At 43.3% G+C, this 20,269-nt stretch overlaps 1 protein-coding gene and 1 long non-coding RNA gene across 15 annotated transcripts in view; one reads left to right on the top strand and one right to left on the bottom strand.

Moving 5' to 3' along the window:
- The window catches only part of FYN (FYN proto-oncogene, Src family tyrosine kinase), a 213,641-nt gene that overhangs the window by 100,670 nt on the left and 92,702 nt on the right, over window positions 1-20,269 (top strand). The window contains exon 4 of one of the 14 annotated variants that reach the window (XM_042939625.1): window positions 16,276-16,377. The exons of the other annotated variants lie outside the window; for them this stretch is intronic. The gene's annotated coding sequence lies outside the window, so the exon portion shown is untranslated. The remainder of the gene's footprint in view (window positions 1-16,275; window positions 16,378-20,269) is intronic. 14 annotated transcript variants of the gene reach the window in all.
- LOC122220288 lies at window positions 12,753-16,165 on the bottom strand. Its single transcript, XR_006202778.1, has 2 exons — window positions 16,089-16,165; window positions 12,753-13,048 (listed from the first exon to the last, which is right to left on the bottom strand). It is a non-coding gene; the product is annotated as an uncharacterized LOC122220288 (long non-coding RNA).

Below are 20,269 nucleotides of genomic sequence, written 5' to 3'. Positions count from 1 at the left end.
TGGGGTTGGTCTGCGGCAATGCTTAAAACCAGAATCTCCCACTCAAGGAGGGGAAACATTCTCAGAATAAGTAGCTGTTGCATATTCTAGTACGTGACTGGACAGCTCACCCTGTGCAATAGATCCCATGTGGGATACAGGTATTAGAACCCACTCTGTAGCTGCCTCTGACTGGTAAGGCTGTCTGTGCCAGTGGGTATTGTGGTATCGTTTGTATAGATAATTTAGGTTTCTAAGGAGCTGTGGCATACTTGGTCCTCCCAAATCCCTTCTTAGGTGGTAGAACAGGTATTATCCCCAGATAAAATCTGCGACTCAGAAAATTTAGCCCATGACTGAGGCAGGAGGCATTTGGGACTCTTTGTTGTCCCCCTCTCAAAGACTGGAGGCAGTGTTGGCATGTGGTGATGTGGGGGTCGGGTGGTTGGCAAATGTCCTACGGTGCCTAAGACAGTTCTGCCCAGTGAAGAGCTGTCCCCGGCACAGTGTTTGTTGCACCCCCGCAAAGAACTGCTCTGAAGTTGTGTGGCTAACTTGTGCAGTAGAACTGAGCTTGTATCTCTGCTGTTTGAATCCAGACCCTTTATGGCCCTCTCCATCTTAAAGGCATCACAGAATTAATTCCTGCATCACTGGGAGCTCTCACTGCATTAAAGTTTGAATTCTGAGAGACTGTTCTTTGGGTTGTGCCCTTGCTGCTCTATGCGCCTGAACATAGGCACAGCGTGCCGTATGTGGTTTCTGAGACCTCTGTGACTGGGTTGACCACTTACCTTGTACCTGTCATTCCTCTGTCAATGCCCAATGCAGGTGGAGAGAGTGCCATATTACTTTTTTTTAAGAAGTTTGTTTATTCTGAGAGAGAGAGAGAGAGAGAGCACAAGCGGGAGAGAGGTAGAAAGAGAGGGAGAGACAGAACCCCAAGCAGGCTCACACTGTCAGCACAGAGCCTGATGTGGGGCTCAAACTCACAAACCATGAGTTCATGACCTGAGCCGAAATCAAGACTCGGACACTTAACCAACTGAGCCCCCCAGGCGCCTCGAGAGAGTGCCATCTTTGAAAAAAGATCAAAGCCTAAGAGGATGTTCCACCTTTGATCCAGTCTTCCTGGCCTAAAAGCCGTCTGGATAGGGAATTAGGTGTCAATTTCAGGAGTTTTTGATATGATCTCTTAGGCTTCATACCTACTTGGTGCACGTCCAGAGCCTGGTATTGGAGCCTTGTTTAAAGTTTGGTTTTGATGTCAGCCAAAAAAGCAGTCAAAACAGTAGCTCCATCAGTCTGAATGAGCACACGTGAAATTTATTAAAGTGGTAAAACTATAACCATGTTGAATGAAGAGACACAGTGAAGCTGACCTGAATATAAATGTCAAGGGGATTAAGAGGAGGTAGTGACATGTGATTTTTTTTTTCTTTTCTATTATATTTTGCTTCTCTCTCTCTTCCAGTTTCTTTCCCAATTTTTTATTCTGAAAAACTTCAGAGCCGCCAGTTTGGGAGAATGGTAAAACCGACACCTATGTGTCCTTTACCTGGATTCACCAATTGTTCTGAATTCACCACATTTGCTTTCTTTGTTCCTTCTTCCAATTTAAACATATTTATATTTATACGTATTATATATAACATATATAGCGTACATTACATAAATTTTTTCTGCACCATTTGAAAATTGCAAACATCGGGGCACCTGGGTGGCTCAGTCGGTTAAGCGTCCAACTTTGGCTCAGGTCGTGGTCTCATAGTTCGTGGGTTCAAGCCCCGCGTCAGGCTCTGTGCTGACAGCTCAGAGCCTGGAGCCTGTTTCGGATTCTGTGTCTCCCTCTCTCTAACCCTCCCCCGTTCATGCTCTGTCTCTCTCTGTCTCAAAAATAAATAAACATTAAAAAAAATTATAAAAAAAAAAAGAAAAAGAAAATTGCAAACATCTTAACACTTTACCTCTAAATATTTCATCACGTATCTCCTAAGAATACGAATTCTTCCACATAATCACAATACTGTTATAGCTAAGAGATTCACAATAAGTCCATGATATTAGCTAATATCCACTCCATATTAAGACCTCCCCAGTTGTCCAGGCTACATGTAGTGTAGAATGTCCTGTATTTTGGCCTTGCTTGTTTCTTCATGGTGCTGTTCAACTTGCCCTTTCTCTCTTCCTGAAAATCGTTAGATCTAGAGGCTTGGGATTAGATGCAGGTGAAACATTTTTTGGCAAAAATACCTCACACGTAGTGATAGATGCTTGATATTTTATCACAGCAGGAGGTCCATGGTGTCAGCTTGTCCCTCCATCCAGAGTGATCTGCTTGATCTCTTGAATACGGTGGTAACCAGACCTCCCCTATGTTCACATACACCTTGGGTCAGTAAGGCATCTGTGGGCTGGTGCATGGATCCTTTGTGAACATCCTGTCACCCACCTACCTTTTGCCCAGTGCCTTGAGTATCAATGGATAATCCTCACCTGTACCCGTTATTACATTGGGACGGTGATATTTTTTACCCTTTGCTTTCTCTTCCTCAGTTCTTTATAGTGAATGACCTTCATATTTTTACAGTGATGATTTTTTTTTTAGCCAGTGCCCTGGCAGTCAGCCAGACTTTGCTGTGATAATAGATTATGCTGAACACATTTCTTTGCCTTTAGGATAAGAAGGAGTAACTTTACAGAGCCGTTTACTACTGCCTGCCAGGGTACCACATAGGCTCCTTAACTATAGAATTTATTTCACTTTCCCCCACACACAACAGTTCAGACTGGCAAGCAAGGGGACTTGCTTAGGGTCACCCAGCTCCTATGGTGGAGTTGATACCAAGCCAGATCTGTCAGGCTTCGAGCCAGGGTTTTCCACTTTGCCATGTTCCCTCTGACCCCTGGCAGTGTCTCCCACCTACAGTGCTTGCCTTAGACAAGTGCCTACCTGACTGGGTAAGTCTGTGAACAAGGAAAAGTCAGCCAGGACGGGGCTGTGCAGCTGGAGAAACACGAGCCACATGCACCTAAAAGCTGCAGGTGCTACTGGGGCTCAGACAGATGTGGGCCCAGTACTATCAGAAATCTCGGTCTGTATTTTAACCATCCCAACTTTTCCATGTGGGTAACTGATTTATATACTCTGACGCTCGTCCGCAGAATCACCAGCTTCCAGCACCTGGGCCGCAGCCAGCCGAGGCCCCCGCACATCAGCCAAGGCTTGGTTTAGAAATGGAATGCTTTGCTTGCTTGTTTTTAACATCTCTTTTAGACAGAAATTAATGTTCTTGAAATCTGATTTGAGGGGTGATTGATTTTTGAAGAGGGGGGAAGGTTGGGTTTTATGGAGAAAAGTCATTAACTGATATATTATTATAAAACCTTGTATTTCTTAATTAGTAGGTCAAGAGCACAATAGTAGATATTTCATCTGTAGCTTGGGAAGAAAGCAAATATGGGACGCCTGGGTGGCTCAGTCAGTTAAGTGTCTGACTCTTGCTTTCAGCTCAGGTCACGATTTCATGGTTCATGAGTTTAAGTCCCACATCCACATCAGGCTCCGTGCTGACAGCGTGGAGCCTGCTTGGGAGGCTCTCTTTACCTCTCTCTCTCTCTCTGTCAATAAATGGACAAATAAACTTAAAAAAAATACAAAAAAAGAAAGAAAACAAATACATTTCCCTCTGGATATCATCTCTACGACTTCTCTTTTTCAAATTGTTATCTGAGCCCTTATCAGGGAGATGAAGTCTGTTTTCCCCACCTTGCACTCCTTGTTCTTTGTGTATATTTAACTGTTTTAATGAGTCACAGAAGAAACTGTGAGTTTGTTCCCAGGAGAAGAACGGTCGCAGATAAATAGCAGTGCTTCTCAGAATGGGCCACAGTGTTGGCGTCACAGTGTTGGCCAAGGATACAGACCAATTAGGTTACTTCTGATTCTTTTTAGCAGAAATTATCCTTGAATTTGAAGCGACGGGAAACAATTGCAGGTAGAGGCCCTCTCTGGTCTTACTTCAGCCAGTAGGAATTTAGTCCTGCCCTCCCATTTTACAGGTTAGCAACCTGAGGCACAGGCAGGTTGAACGGGACCCAGGTCAGACCTAATTAGCTTGGGTCTCTTGTGATTCTTCCTCATGTTTCCTGAAGTTAACATTTTCAGTCAGCAAGTAATAAGCATAATGTTCCACCCTGACATTGTCACTCATTGTCCACAATGTTTTTCTTCCCATGCTAACCCTCCACAATCCAGGTTTCCACTCCCAGTAACATTTAACAAGTGAAGAAATGAGGGTCCAAATCAGTGCCGTCCAATAGAAATAGAAGGCAAGGAGCATGCATAATGTAAAATTTTCTAGTAGCCATGTTAAATGAAAGTACAAAGAAATAGGTGAAACTAGTTTAAACAATATACTGTAACCTACTATGTATCTAAACTGTTATATCATCATGCAATCAATATTAAAAATTGTGGGAACCTTTCGGTACTAAATCTCTGAAATCTCAGTGTGTATTTTATACTCAACAGCTCATCTCAAGTTACACAAGCCATATTTCAAGTGTTCCATGTGGCTCACAGCTACAAGTACGGGCAGCAGAGCGGTCCAGGGCCACACCCAACTAGATTCTTTAATTGAAATCTCTTGAGAGAGAAACTTAATCAGCTTTCTTGTCCTCCCCCACCTCCGCCCCAGTCTGAGGCCACATGTTTCTGTCTTCTGTGTGCCACTTTTTCCCCAACTAACTCTAATTACAGGGAGACGCTTGGTTTGGTCCTAACCCCTAGCTCAGCACTTTTCCACCAGTCCTGGCAGCTGGTGAGACCGACATACCCTGCCTTGTAAATGATAGTGTGAAGCATACTTCCAAATGTCTCCACCGCAGTTTCCATGATTTCCTTTCTCTTAGGGGTAACTCAGTGGCATTTTGCAAAACCAGGATGATTTTTTTTTTTTTAATTCACCCTTTCAGAAAAATCCATTCTAATCAATGGACTCTTAAAACACATGCAGGCTAGTAGTGTCCCAGGACCTCAGCAGAACAAGTATGCATAGTATACAATTTTTAGCTGTTTTGATACCAAGTATGTCTCTGTTTTGATTCATGATGGTTTCTTTTTTTTTTTAACTAGTCAAATACTAGTCAATACATCACTCCCATCTTAAGCATTATTCACAATGAAACCAAGAACACTGTTCACAATGAAACATTAGTAAAGGTCAGATTCCATTTCCACTAAATGTCAAGTCTCTGGCTATTGACCCTATTACTTGAAGTATTCAATTGTAATATAATCATGAGTGGGGGGGGGGGGGAATGACAGAAGAATGGTGATGGGCTCCTGGTGTTTGTTATGATGGACTTCACCCAAATAGAAACCCTAATTTATAAAAATGGAAATTTGAATCGGGAAAAGATTCTCCCATACTCTTTTTTTTTTTTTTTTAATTTATTTTTGGCAGAGTGCAAGTGGGGGAGGGGCAGAGAGAGGGGGACAGAGGATCCGAAGCAGGCTCTGCACTTATAGGCTGACAGCACAGAATTTGATGCAGGGCTCGAACCCACAAATCTCAAGATCACGACCTGAGCTGAAGTCAGATGCTTAACCGACTGAGCCACCCAGGTGTCTCCCATATTCTTAATTAGAGGCCAGGTTCCACATCTTCCAACATTCTCAGTTAAATAAAGGCTAGAGAAAATAATACCTTTTTTTCCCCCCTCTTGTCCTGTGGCCTCCTCCAGTATTGGAAGGATGAAATGAATTTCCTCTATTTTCCTTCAGCACTGCCTTCCTTAAGTTTTGACCTTGTGTCAGTCTCTCTCATTCACAAAGCCCCTTGAACTTAGGTGGAAGGTTGCATTTGGAATCAAAACAATGTGTTGTCAGGGCAGATTTCTTCTCTCACCCCAATCCCTTCCCTACAGTAATTCTGGATTAGTCCCTCATTTATTAAATTATAGTCCTTTTATTCACTCTGATTCAAAGGCATTTTTTTTTAGGTGGATATCTCATGTTCATTTAAAAATATCATTTAGTAGCTGTATTTCTGCTAAGCAACCAGAAATTATAGTTGACTCCAGCCAAGTGGCTGAGTTACCTAGGTTTTGCTTCCAGTGTTATGCTGAGTAGAAACGTTTTGGTTTCATCTTCAATATTAATAGTTGACTGAGAGTGATGGATGGGGCTGAGGAAGGGCAAGGAAATCTAGAATTCAGTGGCACAGCATCATCGACTCCAAGGATTCTTCTCTGAATCACCAGAGGAGTTTGTTAAAAACCCTGGCACCCAAGCCTCACAGTCCTGAGGACAGGATCCAAGCAAGTACATAAGAACCACCTACCCTTGCTCAATTGTGTCCATTTGTCAAAACTCAAGGTCAGCTTTACTAGATGCAAGTTATACTTTAACAAACTTACTCTGAAATGTATTTATATGCATGCATTGAAATTTTTGACACCCACCACGGAGAATATTTTGACTATCAGACACTCTGGAGTCTGAGATAAAGCTCATAGTCAAAACATTCATTCATTCATTCAGAAAACACTTAAGGAGCAGTGCTGGGCATTGTTCCTACCTTGGGAAAACAGAGGTACATTGAGACACAGTACATGACCCTGAGGGTTTTGTTTTATGGGTGAGACCGGGATCCAACAACGGGGATGCAATGTGGAAAGTGTAATATGAGTATTGTGTATCTGTGGAGCAAAAAAGGAAAGGAAGACCCTCCAACAAACACACACATGTGCACACGCACACATACATGTGGATACACACACACACATTCCCAGTTCTACCCCACTGTCTTCTTGAAGATGGAGTGGGGTAGGCAGTGTTAGGAAAATTTCACAGAGAAGCCACCGAACATGAGTCTTGGGGCATGATTAGGCAAGGAAGTGGAAAATATTATGCCTGTTTTTCAAAGGAATGGCTCTCAAAATTTGGTTCTAAAGTTAAAAAAAAAAAAAAAAAAAAAAAGAAGAAGGTCATTATGACATCAGTTGTTTTTAGAGTGATTTGACCAACCTCTGATACTATTCAGTTCATTTATCCTGATCTATCTAGTTACACTGCCTGGCGCAGTAGACATCCAGCACGGTAGGTGTGCTGAATTGAATTGATGCTCTCAGTAGTTTGCCTTTCCCCTGACAAACTGTTATACATGCACAACTATATCTTAGGATAATAATAGTAGTGTGTAATTTTCAAAATAGCACCCAAGTTACCTCTGTAAGTACTGCTTCCTAAATACTAAAAATGTTTGCCCTTGGAGGAGAGTGCATTTAAGAATATTTAAGTGCTTCCTGCTGGTACATGTCATGGTATGATTTGATTTTTGTATTTCGGGAACATTAACTCTTGTTTCTAACCCAGTTTTTTACTCTTTTTTTCATTCTTAAATATATCTGAGGTTGTGGATAAGCAACGGAGCCAAAAGAAATGATCATGGCATCCCTCACTAAGTCTGTCCTTCCAATGGACCCAGAACACAGCACTGTGTTCCCCTGGATATTGGATGCTCTTTCAGGAGTTGGGGGGCAAAGAATATTTGAGAGTAGCTGTCAACACTGCCCCGAAAAAAATATAGTCAGCGCTGGGTGTCAGCTCGCCCAGGGCAACTGCTCTCCCTACGCATTTTTGCAGCTTACATGCAAATTACCATTATTGGTTACTTTGATACAGTCCTGAACTGTAACAGGAAAACTTGTAACTTTGTGTTGTGACAGGAAGGACGAGAACCGGCCCACATACTGCTTCTTTTGGAAGGCTGAATAATATTTCTAGACGTGCCCTGTGCATTGGAAGTTTTTGCTGCTATTCTGCCCGCTTCCTAAGCCTAAACAAAATGTGCATTCCAGTCTCTGTTCCATTAAATAGCCATTCTGGTTGCAAGGAAAGTAGGCGAAGTTGTGAGAACTGGATTTAAGCTTTTAAGTGGCAGGATGGGCAGGGCATTCACTTTGGTGCTGGGCCTATGACTGAAATCAGAGCTCCCTGCTGGAAACCAGCTGTGGGGTCTTGGACAAGAGACTCCACCTCTTGAACTCACCATCCTACTTTCCCAGGTGGTAGTCGAGAATTACGGGAGATAAGATGTGGTGCTAACATGATGCCTGGCACTACCAAATGCTTATTCCATGTGAGGTCTCCTGACTTTGCCCTTGTTAGCATGTGTATCAGTCTTGTCATCCTCTGTTTACAACTTTGCAGGCTCCCATTAGCCTCTGAGAAAGGCCTAAACGTGGTGAACGTACTCAAGGCCTTTCACGATCCGTCTGTCCGACCTACACTTCATATTCATCCCACAGCAAAACCAGATCACCTCTGTGCCCTCAACTGGGCCTCAGGGACTCACTCTCCTGTGCTAGAATGCCTTCCTCCCATCTCTTAGGGTCTGCGGCAAGGCCTGTCTTAAATACCACTTCTTCCCAGTCTCTCAGGCTGGAAAATTCACCTCTTTGTCCAACGCTGGGTCTCTCTCGGCACAGGTGCCCAAAGAGGCCTCTTCTCCTGGTTAAGCCACTCCTTTCTGCAAAGAGCTGCCTTCTCACCGCATTCTCCTGTGGCCTTCTCTCTGCATAGACACATCCCTACTATCACTTCCTCTTACAAGAACAGCAGACCTGTGGGACTAGCGCCCTGTCCTGTGGCCTCATTGAACCTTAACGACCTTAAAAGACCTATCAACAAATATAGTCACACTGGGGTTTAGGGCTTCAGCATGTGAATTTGGGGGAGACACGAGGCAGTAACACACGGGTATACACATACTGCCAGATCCTCTGAAGGAGTGTGTGTGCGTGTCTGTGCTCACACGTGTGCACACACCCCTGTGTGCAGGTCCCCCCTGTCACTAGCTTTCTTCTTTGCGGCCCTCATGCAGAAAGCATGGCTTTGTCACTTCCCTGTGGAAGTACAGCTGCCCCACCCCTCGAACACCTTGCTTCTACTGCTCCTGTGAGGGCCCCAAGAGACACACACCATCCCGCTGAGCGGAGCGGCTCCATCATGGCCCCTCCTTGCCCCTGACTGCCAGCAGAGGTGAACGAGAGAGAACGAACCGCAGCAGGGAAGGGAAGGAATCAGGTGACTGGAACAGGAAGGTGACATTTTTGTTTTAAAGGAAAGAAATGAAGCCTCTCTTTTCACTTCTCAGTTAAACGTTGTCCGCAGTTTTTGGTTTTTTACTCCAGGTTTCTCCAGTTCTGAAAGTGGCTAAGGAACCCTTTATCTCTACTAGTCCAGACCACTGATAAGTGATGTGGGAGAATCCAGTCTAATGGAGTCCTTTGCTGACCCAGCCCTGACTTACAGAGGGAGGCTGTTCCATTACAAATAGTTTTTATTCTGCTAAATCAGAGGCTCCGCACGCTGTCCTCTGCCTGCAAATTAGCTGGAGGCACAAGCTTTGCATTATGCAAAGTATTTATTCTCACAGTTAATATGCTGGAAAGTGTGGTTTCACACTTTTCTGCCAAGTACAAAGGTTCTCACCCAGTAGTGAACCAAGTCACTGGGGAGCATGTACAAAGTACCTAAACCCCGTGCTTCCTCCCCATCTGTGAGAGTGAGATGGCCCAGGGCCTCCCGTGTCATCATTTCTTATCTTGTTACTTCCTCCGAGGTTTCTTACGAAATTTTTCAAATACAGGATTCCTTTTATTTTTCTTGACAAAATCCAGTGGTGAATTCATTTTTTTTTAATATTCTTTTATGGAAATTTTCAAATCTGTAGAAAGTAAACAGTAGAGCATAATGGACCCCCGGGTATCCTTCACCCAGCTTACAACAGTTATCCACATTCTGCCATTCTTGTTTCATCTGTACCTGGATTGGATTATTGTTACTATTTTTTGACTACTACAATTTTGTTTCATAGAGAAGAGAGAGAGCCAGCCAGTGCCTGCACTGTCTGTGAATTAAAAATTGGTTACATGTCCTCACAGGTGCTTCCCTGACCATATTGCATTTAATCCTCACGGCCCCTGGGCATTGTTCCTCACATTTTATAACTATGGAAACTGAAACACTAGGAAATCCAACACCTGTGCAAAGTCTCCCGACCAGTAAGTGCTCAAGCAGGGATTCTCACTCTCAGAGGTGTCCGAAAATCATGCTTTCCCCCAAGCAGCAGCTTAGAAGAATCAAGAGCACAAAAAAATGCCTAGACAAGTTTTACAGTTTGGGTAGATGGATCACTATATTATAAAACAAGTATAATTTTTTTTAAAATTTTTTTAATGTTTATTTACTTTTGAGAGCGAGAGAGAGTGGGGGAGGGGCAGAGAGAAAGAGGGAGACACAGAATCTGAAGCAGGCTCCAGGCTCTGAGCTGTCAGCACAGAGCCAGCCCGACACGGGGCTTGAACTCACAAACTGCAACATCATGACCTGAGCCAAAGACAGACGCTTCACCAACCAAGCCACTCAGTGCCCCTATAGTATAATGTTAATGTTAGAAGCTAGGTAGATGTTTGATGTAAAATTATTAAATGTGTAGGTAAAAGGTTTTACAGTACAGTAGGTGGATAGCTATATGATAAAGCAAATACGATATAATGTTATTGTTAGAACTAGATAGATATTCAACATAAAACTATTAGAGCTATGTATTTGAAGTTTTTCACAATAAAATGTTGGCAGAGTGGAATTCCAACAGAAGCAAACTTTGTCTAACTCATCAAGCAGTGGACAGAACACAAGTTATTTTCACATACCTATCCTACTGATGTCTGCTCCAAAGAGACAGATTTGAGAGTTGGTGGAATTGTAATCTTAGGCATACCCAGCCAGGGATAGAAATTACTTGGAGGTGTACCTAATCAACATCAACTGCTGAGGTCTGAGAGACCTCAGAAAACCGATGCAGAAACAGCGGTGGTGCCTTGAGCCAACAGCTTGGGACGCCTCTTCGCTGTTGCTGCTCGTGGAAGGCGAGAGCTGGATGTGATGATGGACAGTTCTCTTTTCCAGTTCTGGCCATGTAGGTGGGATTCCATCATTTACCCACAGGAACATATTGCATGCATACAACCTGTATGTTGAAGCTGTTCCTCCTCGTTGAAGGCCATGATCGAATTTTTTTTGCAGACATCAAAAACCGAGCCACCCACACCGCTCCACTGTGTAACACAGGCCCTGCTCTGATGGCGACCTGGCCTGGTCTGCTCTGCTATATTCTGTTGGGAATGATGGTTGGAGGCAAAGACACTCTGTCCAAGGGATCCCGGAGGGCATTTTGTTGCTGACAGTACAGTCCAGTAGGCCCTCTCCCACTTCCACGGAGGGCTCCGTGTATCCCGGCGGCCCAAACTTGGCTGCCATTGGCATTATTACCCAGCCTGCCCTTAGTTCTTGAGGCCGTGCTCCTGGTCCAGGGAAAGCTCTGCCCTCCTAGCTCTACCCTGCCCTAGACGACGAAGCTGTTTCGAGAAAGGAAAGCCACCTCTCTAGAATCCTCTAGTCGCCATAGACTATGGTCACGCCAGGAAACCAAAACGTTTCTGGCAACAACTTTTCCCACCGATTTCCAAAATTCTGATGGAACCTTGGTCCAAGCCGTGTGACTCACTGATGCTTACACCATTATACTGTTCTCCTTCCACTATACCCTGGGCAGAATTGAAAGCCTTCAAGAGGTACCTGTCTCTTGAGTTAACTACGCCATCAGCTTCCTTCATCCTGAACGGTTTCAGGCAATCCAGGCTAGAAGGAAGAGACGGCTTTGTAATCAGACTGGATGTGGACCCAGCATCTGCCATTACTGGCTGTGAGACTTGAGGAAAAGTGTTTAACTTCTTTGAGCCCAACCCATGTAAGGCTTGAACTCGGATCACGTATGTGAAGCCACCTCACATGGTGTCAGGCCCCTGGGTCACTAAGCACTGGTTTCCCTTTTCTCTCATGTGTGGTATGTTGTAAGGTATGACGTGAGGACTCATATCCCTGCCACCAGCTGGTGGGACGACCGCATCTTGTCTCTGGCTCTGTAAACCTCAGTCTCAGCATCTAAAAATGGGCCACCTGTTCTCCAAGTTGCTGTGACTTAAAAACAAAAACAAAACAACTATACTATCTGACTGCTCCTCAGGGGGCTCCCTCAGATTGTGGGGGCAGAGGGGAAAGTCCTGAACATGGGATAGCCCAGAAAGAGTGAGGACTGGGATGGGTGAGATTGAGGTAGGGACAGCAGGGGAGGAATGATCAAAGTGACACCAAAGTCAGAAGGTTGGCATTGCTAAAAACTAAGATTGCCACCTGGGGAGTTTTGTCAAGGTTGAGTTACAGCACACTAAGCAGGGATTACTTCCCCACAGGAAACCTCTTGCAGCTTAGGCCCCTTGCGACTCCCTGGTCCAGATGAGTCCTGTCCTCCACTGCAGCATTCCTGCCCACGCGTGTTACTGCTGCCTTCCTCCCAGGAATGAGTGCCATTATTATTTCACGCGGTCTCACTACCAGAAGACGTTGTTTGCTCACTTTTGCGTGACAAACATTGAGTCTGTTGTCCGCTGTGCTGTTTAGTCTTGCTTGGGGACCTTCCGTCCTTACTGTTGGCTCCTGCCTGCTGCAGCCATCCACACGCTCCGAATGCCTTTCCCTTCTTCTCTGCAGCTGCAGGGAGCCTTGTGGTTGGGCTTCCTTAAATGCAAGCAGATGGAAGTGAGCAGGGGTGTGGAGGCAATTAGAGGATTTCTTGCTCCAAGCGGTGTGGGTTTGCTCTCTCTGGGTATGTGGCTGTTCTTGCTCATTTTATCTTTCGTTTGGGTTTTGTGAGGCTATCAGCTTTCTTTTCAGGCTATATTTTGCTGCCCATTGCAGGAACTTGCAAGATGCGATGACTTGGTTGCTTATTGTTTGGAATCAAACTTTCCACATAAGGCATAGATAATGCGTATCACGCTGATGATGGTGCTTCATATTTGTGACATATTCTCCCATCTAAAGAGTGCTTTCACATACATCACTGTCCCACTTTTTGTCTGGTCTGAACTCGGAAAAAACACGAAGGCTCTACTCTCTCTGCTCGAGTGGGAGTTTCTCCTTGTCTTTACACCATCTCTGTAGTCAAACCACAAAGGGGAGAGTTACAGAATGAAACTGTAGCCTCTGCTTCATTCCTTTCCTCTCTCTAGCTTCAGTTCAATATATTCCAAACTTTATCAGCGTACTGCCAGATTGTCTGGACCTTTAAATAATTGTAACAGATAACATCTGCCATCAGGGAGCTTCCAGTCTAGTTGGGGACACAGACCTCTAAATGTGAGTTTAAGCAACAGTACCCAACACACAGAAGGCACTCCATGACTAGGTGGTGAAGAAATGAATGGATAATGTAACCTACGAAAGCCCTGAAAAGCAAGGAGGAGAGCTAGGAAGGAACTGAAGGAGGCCTAGTCCTCAGTGGGAGCAGGCACACAAGGTGCAGCACCTGTGGGTGCCTGGGAGTGAGAAGACAAGAGGACCGACTAGGCACCCTCGTGGATTGTGATTTGTCATCCATCAGTGCAGCTAAATGAGAGCTGAAGACATCAGAGGAGGCCATATAGATAGAAACTAAGAAGAATGAGCAGGGAAAATGCCATTCTCTGCTCTCCAGGATGGGACAAGCAGAAAGAGGAAAGGAAGCAGGCTAACAGGCAGACTGGAAGGAAGAGACTGCTGCCATGCCACAGGCCTGTGCTAGGAGCTGGGAGAAGGCAGTGGGGTGGGGGTGGGGGTTCAAAGCAATACAAGACTTGGCCCCAATGCTTTAGAGACCCTGCCATGCACAGCAAACAGGGACTCAGTGTGATTGTGGGGGATAAGCCAAGGAACTAAGAGACCGGGAGACCAATGTGAGCCTGAGGAGCTAAAATGAAGGCTTCTGGAGGGTAAGACCAGCATGGGGCCAGGCACATGGATGAGATGTGGGAACTGCACGGACAGTCGTGTGGAGATATGTCCCATCCTGGGTGGAGATCATGCCGAGGCAGTGGGAGATTGGTGGGACAGGTGTGGGGGCCCTAACGTGGAAGGCTTGGAAGCCAAGCTGGAGACCTGAGGAAAGGTGCTGAGCAGGAAGGCAACATTAGGAAGTGTGGTAAGTGGAATTTTGTCCCAGACGCTGGGCTAGGGGCTCTGCACTCTCCCTTGCGGACGGTGCGAGAGTAAGCTCAGGGAAGCAGGCTCCTCCTTGGGGTGGACACTGAGCCTTTTCAGTGTCTCCTGAGGGCACTGGTCTACTCCAGCCCAAACACTGCCACTCGGGTAGAACAGGAGTAAGAAAAGATCCTCTAGTGCAACTGTCAGTAGGACACTGTTACTGTTGGTTGTTTTGGCTGCCACAAAGCCGTACTAGGTTTGGGACAAAATGGGAGCGCCTGGGTGGCTCAGGCGGTTGAGCGTCTGACTTCAGCTCAGGTCACGATCTCACGGTTCATGAGTTTGAGCCCCGCATTGGGCTCTGTGCTGTGGCAGCTCAGAGCCTGGAACCTGCTTCGGATTCTGTGTCTCCGTCTCTCTCTCTCTCTCTGCCCCTACCCGGCTTGTGCTCTCTTTCACTCTTTCAAAAATAGATTGAAAAACATTCTTAAAAATTTAAGAATAAAAAAATGTTTGTGACAAATGTTCTTGAAGAGCTCCAGAAGTTTGTGCTATAGGAGCTCTAGGTATTTTCGTTATGGTGGATTTTGTTTGTTCATTGATTAATTATCACAGTGTAGTTGACAAACAATGTTACATAGTTTCAGGCGTGCAGCCTAGTGATTCAACTTCTTTATCCACCACAAGTATCTGTCAGCATACAACGCTGTCACAGTACCACTGACTATATTCCCCATGCTGTACTTTTTATTCCTGTGACTTATTCATTCCGTAACTGGAAGCCTGTATCTCCCACTCCCCTTCACCTGCTTTGTCCACCCCCCTACCCCTTCCTTCTGGCAACCGTCAGTTCTTTGTGTTTATGAGTCCATTTCTTTTTCTTTGTTCATTTTTTTGTTTTGTTTTTAGATTCCAAATACAGGTGAAATCATATTCTGTGTCTGGCATGTTTCACTTAGCATAATGTCCGTCCGTGTTGTAACAGATGTCATTATGGTGAGTTTTTCAAAATAATATCCACGTTAATGCATGTCCTCAGTGTAGAGTACTTAGAAAATACAGAAAAGCACAAGGACAAAAGTCACTATTACTGTTACTCCATCACCCAGAAACAATCACACATATTGTTAGTATTTTTTTTCAGTGTCCAAATTTGGAAGTTTTAAAGGGATTTCAAATTGCACTTAATGTTTGGTATCTTATTTTTATAACTCGGCAATATAGCATGAATATTTTTATGGCAGTAAATTTATTTTACAATATGATTTTAGTGCTATCTCCTATCCCACTATGGAAATGTACCATACATTGGTTATTTAATCAAACAGGAAACCCAGCCTCTATTTCTGCTTATTTTGGTTGTTTTCAGCAAATTAGGTTTTAAACATTGTTAAAAACAACATCATAATGTAGTATTTTCAGATAACCTTGTTTTCATTGAGCAAATTGCCCAGTCAGATCCAAAGGAATATAAAAAGTTCTTCATGATATTTTATCTCATTTTTGTTGTCACTTCATCGAAATGATAATCAGCTGCCAAGTGGAAAAGAATTGTATGTGCCATAGTATGCTCCTCTAAGAGTGTTGAAAACATAAGCACACCAAGCCCATGCTGATGGATAGACCCAAATACAGAATACATTTAGGGGTCTCCATTGAACCAGGTAGTTCTTAGAATGTCAGTATCATCCTGTGCTTGATATAGTGATGAAATTTCAATGTTTATTTATTTTTGAGAGAGAGAGAGAGACAGAGCTCAAGCAGGGGAGAGTCAGAGAGAGAGGGAGGCACAGAATCTGAAGCAGGCTCCAGACTCTGAGCTGTCAGCCCGGAGCACGATACAGGGCTCGCACAAACCACGAGATCATGACCTCAGCCGAAGTCGGATGCTCAACCAACTGAACCACCCAGACGCCCCATGTATAGTGAAATTTCAACAACAAAAAAAATTGTAAGCAACCCTCAATATTATCTTCACATACATGAAGAACTTTCTTAACCCTCTGTCCCTACCTACCTCTTGTCTAGCGCCTCTCCCTTCATGACACCTGACTCCTTCCCGATGTGGGATGCCATTTGAAGGGCTGGTTCCTGCTGACTTTATTATGAGCTGTGTGGAAGAGAAGGTGGCAACCTTACTTTTCCTTTGAGACAGAGTTTGATTTGCAAAGGCCTGGAACTTCCTGTTTGTGTTTCTTTTCCAGTAAGACATGTGATTCACCACAGTTCAAGGCAACCCCATCGACAGAGCCTCATTTTTTTCAAGTGGAATTTTTCTGTGGGAACCATAGAATAGAAGGAATCCTGTAAGTCTTCCCTGAAATTGTTTCCTCTCACAGTTTTACAGTATAATTAGGTTACTTGTTTTTCTTAATTATTTTTTTATCATCCTATGCTTACCTGAATGAGGTGTGTGTCAAAGAGCAGGAAATGAAGGTCGAGAAAAATAAGTGTTCAATTTTTTGAAAAAAACTACTTTGTCTAACTGTTGCTGGTACATAGGAACAGGATTATTCATATTGAACTAATAGCAGTTTGCTAAGGCCTTGTGTCAATTCTGATCATTTATCTGTAATTTCTCTCAGGTCTGTGTAACCAATGATATCCATGAAGAATTACAAGTTTTAGTTCTTCCTTTCCAACACTGATTGATTGATCGATTGATCGATCTGTCTTATCTTACCCCTCTGCCTGGGACCCACAGTACAGTGTTGAGTGAAGTAGGAGAACCACACCTCCCTGGCTTTGTCTTCGTTTTAAGGGGAAGGCTGCTAACATTTCACCATTGAATGCGACGCCTACTGTTGGGATTTGGTTAATACTAATACTCTTCAGGTTAAGAAATTTAACCTAGTTTGCTAAGAGTTCCTATTTTCTAAAATCACAAACAAGTGTTGAATTGTACTCAGTGTCCTTTTTCTGTGTCCATTGACAAGACCGAGGGTTTTTCTCTTTTAATCTGATAATGGGGAAATTGCTGTCAGCAACTTTGTTGAGTTAAATCATCCTTGTGTCATTGCTAAAAATCCAAGTTAGCCATGCTATATTTTATGTACCAGTGGGTTCATTTGCTAATATATTTTTAGGACTTTTGTTTGTATTTATATCTGAAATTGGCCTATAATTTTCCCTTTTCCCTACTGTCCTTGTCTGGTTTTGATACTGAGATTATACTGGTGCTTTCCCATTTTCTCTCTCTGAAACTTGCATCTTTTTTTTCTCTAAAACCATCTGAACCTCATGTTTATTGGTTTTGTTCTCTTTGATAGAAGGATGAGTAGAGTTTTAACTGATACACCACATTCTTTAATGGTTACAGGACTTTGTTTTTCTGAAATTCCTCGTTTCATTGAAATTTTCAAACCTAATGACATAGAGTTGCTCATAGGACACTCTTATTTTTTCATCTCTGCTGAATCTGTAGTTACATTCTTTTATTCCTAATATTATTTTGAGTGTTTCCTATGTTTTCCTTGATCAGTTTTGGCGACTTGCCTATCAACCTTCTCAAATAAACAGCCTTTACTTTGTTAATCTTCTCTAATGTATCTTTGTTTACTGATTTTATTAGTTTCTACCCTTTATTATTCCCTTCTTCCACTTTCTTTAGACACTTTCTTCTTGAGTTGGCTACTCATTAATTTTCCATACTTTTTCCTTTCTAGGATAAGATTTAAGTATTTTCTTCTAAGTACAGCTTTAGTGGAATCTTACCAGTTTCATTACAGAATATTTCATCATCACTCAGTTTTAAGAATATTGTCATTACCATAATTGTTTCTTCGTTGCTTCATGAGTTACTAGCAGTGTCATTTTAAATTCCCAAACAAGTGAGAGTTGTTTTGTTTTTGTTTATCTATTTTGAGAGGAAGGGGCAGAGAGAGAGAATCCCAAGCAGCCTCCACACTGTCAACTCAGAGTCCAGTGCAGGGCCCGAACTCACAAACCCGAGATCATAACCTGAGCTGAAACCAAGAGTCGGACGCTTAACTGAGTCACCCAGGCGCCCAAGTGAGAGTTTTTTAGTTATCATTTTGTTTAGTAGTCTAATTTTAAACAATCTATTGTAATAAGAGAATGTTGTTTGTATGATTGATACCAGTTCCACAAAATTTATTGTGACTTGGTTCTTGGCATAGTGTGTGATCAATTTCTTAAAAACATTCCATGAATGTTCTTTTTTAAACGCATATTCTTTGATGGGTGCCGGGGAAATAGAGCTTTAGAAAGAGATTAGGTTTGGGGCGCCTGGGTGGCTCAGTCGTTTGGGCATCTGACTTCGGCTCAGGTCATGATCTCACAGGTATGGGTTCAAGCCCCGAGTCAGGCTCTGTGCTGACAGCTCGGAGCCTGGATGGAGCCTGTTTCGGATTCTGTGTCTGCCCCTCCCCTGCTGTCTTTGTCTGCCCCCCCCCCCCCTCTCTCTCTCTCTCTCTCTCTCTCTCTCAAAAATAAAAACATTTAAAAAATAGATTAGGTTAACCCATTAGATTAAACCTCTTAATTATGTTATTCACATCTTTTATATACTTATGAATTCATCAGTTATTAGAGACGTGTCATTAAAATCTCTCACTATGTTTGTTATTCTGTCCTTACAGTTCTGACAGTTTGCTTTAATCATGGTAGAGTGTCAACGTGCCTTTCTCTGGTATTGTCCTCTTTCTCTCAGAACATGGATTCCCTTCTTCAGCTTCTAAGTAACTATGAATCTAGTTTCTCAGAAGCCCTGGCCTCAAGGCATTCATCTTCAGATTACGTTGTTAGCTTTAACAGTGTGGGCTATTTGGGGGAGGGGGGAGCTGGTGCGTGAAGGAGACTTAAAGTTAATCTAGTCCAACCGGTATCTGTTTATCTATATTCTACAAGAACATCTGTATTGTCAGATGGTTTCTACCATCTTTGGGAAGTTCTCATTATTAAAACGAGTCATAAGAAAATCTTCTTCCATGTAAGAACCATGTAAGTTTTTTTGAAGACTGCTTAGATGTCTTCCCTAAGCAAAACAGTTTTCACTTTTTGTATTAGCTTTTCCCAACATAATTCCAGGTCTTTTCAATATCTGTTATTTTCTGAACAAGTTCTAGATTCTATATAGTCATGGATTGAGAGACTTAAATTGTAAACACACACACATATCCACATGAGATATGTATTTATCTATGTATATGTTTTAAGAGTATTTTATTAGATAATTACTAAGGAAAACCCCTCAGAAAAAAGGCAAAAACCCACTGACCCCATCATCTAAGAATTTCTTTCTCTCAAGGGAAACAGTTGAGATGAGAAACAATGGCTGTCATCTGTTATTCTTAAGGTATACACCAAGATCCATGCAATCCTTGTCCTGAAGATCAACACCAACTACAGGAGGAAGGAAAACAACATATAGCAACAAATATCCTATTTTTTAAAAAATCCAACTTTGTTTAGAAATTATATTAGCTTTGGGGCTTCTGGGTGACTCAGTCAGTTAAGCGTCCAACTTTGGCTCAGGTCATGATCTTGCAGTTTGTGGGTTCGAGCCCCGCATCGGGCTCTGTGCTGACAGCTGAGAGCCTGGAGGCTGTTTTGGATTCTGTGTCTCCCTCTCTCTCTGCCCCTACCCCGCTGTGCTCTGTCTCTTTCACTCTTTCAAAAATAAATAAATACTAAAAAAAGAAAAAAGAAGAAATTATGTCAGCTTGGGGTGCCCGGGTGGCTCAGTCAGTTAAGCGTCTGACTTCAGCTCAGGTCATGATCTTGCGGTTTGTGGGTTCAAGCCCTGCTTCGGGCTCTGTGCTGACAGCTCAGAGCCTGGAGCCTGCTTTGGATTCTGTGTCTCCCTCTCTCTCAGCCCCTTCCCCACTTGCTGTCTCTCTTTCTTTCTCAAAATTAGATAAATACTTGAAAAAAAAGAAGAAGAAGAAGAAGAAGAAGAAGAAGAAGAAGAAGAAGAAATTATGTTAGTTTGAGGTGCCTAGGTGGCTCAGTCAGTTAAGCATCCAACTTCAGCTCAGGTCGTGATCTCGCAGTTCGTGAGTTTGAGCCTTGCATCAGGCTCTGTGCTGACAGCTCAGAGCCTGGAGCCTGTTTCTGATTCTGTGTCTGGCTCTCTCTCTTTCTTTCCCAAAACTAAATAAACATTAAAAGAAATTAAAAATTATGCCAGCTTGCTTTCTATGTATCTAATAGCCAGTGGGGAGAAACTTGCCTTTT

This window comes from Panthera leo, chromosome B2 (genome assembly GCF_018350215.1).
Source record: "Panthera leo isolate Ple1 chromosome B2, P.leo_Ple1_pat1.1, whole genome shotgun sequence".
Lineage (NCBI taxonomy): Eukaryota > Metazoa > Chordata > Mammalia > Carnivora > Felidae > Panthera > Panthera leo.
The sequence above is the reverse complement of the archived record's forward strand: the minus strand, read 5'-3'. Positions and strand labels throughout refer to the sequence as shown.